At 51.3% G+C, this 3,708-nt stretch overlaps 1 pseudogene; it reads left to right on the plus strand.

Annotated features, from left to right (window-relative positions):
- Positions 1–963: 963 nt before the first annotated feature.
- On the plus strand, positions 964–2,208 carry LOC124243298 (actin, cytoplasmic 1-like; annotated as a pseudogene).
- Positions 2,209–3,708: the final 1,500 nt, after the last annotated feature.

Genomic DNA, 3,708 nt, shown 5'->3' on the forward strand with positions numbered 1-3,708 from the left:
ACCACCGGCCCTCTAGGACCAGTTCAACTGACCCCATCTTATCAACAGAGTAATTAAAAGTGGTTTTTCAGGAACTGAGAAACAACTCCTTGTCCAGTTCAGGCCAGTTGGGACCACCAACCCGTCAGCTGGGCCTGTGCAAATGCCTGATGAGTGACCCTTTTGATGTCGAGGGGCTGAAAACCCCACCCTCAGATCATGCTAACACCACCACTTTGTGAACATGCGTCCTATGAAGAGCCATGTAGCTTGATGACGCTTGTGTAGATTATCAGTTACCTCCCTTCTCCTTACCTCCAATCACCTGTCTCCACGTTTCAGACCGCCCTGCCCTTTATCCCATAAATTTTGCTCCAAGCTCTGGATCGGGGAGACAGATCTGAGAGCGTTGCTTCCTGTCTCCTTACAGATCGATCTTGCAGTAAAGCTTTTTTCCTTTCTCAAAAGCTGATGCTGTCATAATTGGCTCTTTATGCACGTCGGGCAGGAGAACCCCAATTTCGTGCAGTAACAGTGTGGCACTTCAGACTGGAGAGTGGAAGGTCCCTTTTGGATGCCAGCTCTCACCCCCCAGCTTGAAGGTGGGGGTGTGACTGTGGGAGCCCAGCCCCAGCACCTTTATGCAGCTGCTGCTTCAACTGCCTGAAGGACTTTTGGGAAGCTCTTCCTGGCTACCAGCTCCTGGTTCAATTTGCAAAAAGTACTTGGCTATGCCAAGTACACTCACTGGGGAGACTGAGTTGTTTACCTTATTTGATTGCTATTTTGGAGTGGGCAAAAGATATCGATTGCGTTATGAATTTGTATAGCTCAGAAGTCTAGAGGGAAGGAGGTAGTCTTTATTTGTAAACTCAAGAGCACACCTTGTAACCTTCTTGGTCAATATTTGACTTGCTGACCGCCAAGCCCACATCAGCTCCACAAGCACAGCCCTCTCACCACTCTTCCACCTGCAGGCTCACCATGGGTGATGGTACTGCCCTGCTTATGGTTGACAATTGCTCCAGCATGTGTAAGGTCAGCCTTGCAGGCAGTGACGGTGCTGGAGCTGTCTTCCCTTCCATCATAGGGCACCCCCAGCACGGTGGAGGGTGTGGGCCAGAAGGACTCCTATGTGCGTGATGGGGCCCAAAGTAAGAGGGGAAACCCTGGCCCTGAAATACCCCATCAAACATGGCGTCATCACCAGCTAGGATGACATGAGATGATCTGGCAGCACACATTCTACAGCGAGCTGCATGTGGTCCCTAAGGAGTACCCCATGCTGCTGACTGATGCCCTCCTGAATCCTAAGGCCAACCAGGAGAAGATGACCCAGATCGTGTTCAAACCTCCAGCACCCTCACTGGAGGTACATGGCCATACAAGCTGTGCTGTCCTTTACGCCTCTAGTCATACCACAGGCGTGTGATGGACTCCTGCAATAAGCTCACCCATACTGTGACAGTCTACAAAGCGTATGCCCTCCCCCATGCCATCCTGTGTCCGGACCTGGCTGGCCGGGCCCTAAGGGACTGCCTCAGGAGACCCTCACAGAGTGTCACTGCCACAGCCAAGCAGGAAATTGCATGAGTATCAGGAGAAGCTGTACTGTTTTGCTCTGGACTTGGAGCAGGAGATGGCCACCACAGCCTCCACCTCCTCCCTGGAGAAGAGCTGTGAGCTGGCTGATGGTCAAGTCAAAACCATTGGCAACAAGTGGTTCCACTGCCCCAGGGCTCTTCCAGCCTTCCTTCCTGGGCATGGAATCCTGAAGCATCCGTGAAACTACCCCTGACTCTGTCATGAAATGTGACGTTGATGTCCACAGCATGTGATGTCTATGCGAACATGGTGCCGTCAGATGGGACCACTGTGTACCCGGGCATTGCTGATTGAGAAGGAGATCCCCCACTCTGGCTCACACATGATGAAGATCCAGATCATCATGCCTTCCATCCTGCTTCACTGTCCCCCTTCCAGCAGATGTGGATGAGCAAGCAGGAGTACCATGAGTCCAGCTCCCACACTGTCCATCGCAAATGCTTCTGGGCTGACTGCGTGTTGCATCCTTTCTTTACAAAATCTAGCTTGTGTAGGAAACTAGAGGACGTTGGCATGGTGTATTTATTTATTTATTGTCACTTGACTCAGGATTTAAAAACTGGAATGTTGAAGGTGACAGCAGCCAGTTGGAGTTGCATCCCCAACGTTCTGCAGTGTGACTGAGTGTTTTAATTGTACATTGTTTTTATTCTTTGGTTTTCTTTGAGTCATTCCAAATATCCTGAGATGCGTTGTTCCAGGAAGTTCCATGCCTTCCCAAACACCTCCCCTAAGGGGAATGAGGGGAATGGCCCAGACCTCGCCCGAGTCCACTTAAGAGAGGATGATAGCATTGCTTTTGTGTAAATTGCATAATCCAAATCTTTTTAATCTTCTGCCTGAATACTTGCTCTTCTTATTTTGTGTCATTTTGAATGGTCAATCATCATGACCCCCTTTTTTGTCACCCAACTTTCAATGCATGAAGACTTTTGGTCTCCCTGGGAGTTGGCTGAGGTGCTGAGGCAGTTCAAAAAAAGTACACACCTTAAGGAAAAAAAGAAAAAGACTTGACCAGTCCTTTGGCTGGCTGTAGTTGGGGACGGGCTCCTTCAAGTTCTGCCTCAGGGTCACAACTGGAGAAGGATGAGTTGCCTCTGTTGTTGAGCCAAGTTTTGAAAGCCTTAGAGGGGTCTTATGAAATTAATGGGTCAGGGCACCTGAAACTCCCATTTTATCCCATCCCCCCTATCTTTTATTCTGTCCATCCACCTGGACCTGTGCTTTATCCCTTACAAGGCCTCAGCCTGGGCACACTGCCTGGCAGGATGACCATGGTGTGCTGGGGTCGGGGTAGGTTTACTCCACAAAAACCTGGCATGTGGAGTGACCTCACTCACCCTCCTCACCAAGAACCACAAAGGACTTGCTCAAATCCCTCGTCACACATCGTTCCCAAGGGAAGAGACCAAGTACCACATCCTTAGTGCTTAGAGCAGCAGTCACAAGTCTCCAGGTTGAGGCCAGAAGAGATCACGGGCCGTGATGCAGTGTTTAGCCAAGCTCTGGTCTGACCTGCCCCACTGCTGGCCTGAACCCAGCCTGCCTTCTTGGGTCTGGAGGTCACTGTGGAGTGGCCCAGGGACCAAGATGAGTATGCACCCAGAGATGGGGCTGTAATTCGTTGCCCATGATTTCCCTGGGCCTCGGTCTTACACCCTCAACCCCACCCTGATCTGGAAGACCCACACCCTTTGCCTTATCTCAGTGTTGTTGCCAACATTGACTCTGCCACCCCTAGAAAGCTCTGTGCTGCTCTTTGTATCTCCACAGTCCTGGCCTGGTCTGCCACTCCAGGGAGGGGTGTTCTGATAGGGTAGAGAGGAGAGGCACCGTGTTGGGAGGGAAGCTCTGAGATAGACCCTCCTTGGTTCCCTTGTTATCAAGCCAGATGCAGGCACACCCCAGAAGCACCCAGATACCACCTCTGGTAGAAGCGCCCAACCCACCACCTGTTCCCAGTGTTGATCACAAAGAGGAGAAATTGAGGAAGCTTTGCTCTGACCAGACGCAATTTCTGCTGACCCAGGGTGTCGGTCTTCATGGAGCTGGCAGCCCTGGCTGCCCCTGTGTCCACAGTCGTCTTGCCCTCAGCTGGCTCCATCGCCTGCTGCACTGGGAGGA

This window comes from Equus quagga, chromosome 8, assembly GCF_021613505.1.
Source record: "Equus quagga isolate Etosha38 chromosome 8, UCLA_HA_Equagga_1.0, whole genome shotgun sequence".
Classification (NCBI taxonomy): Eukaryota; Metazoa; Chordata; class Mammalia; order Perissodactyla; family Equidae; genus Equus; species Equus quagga.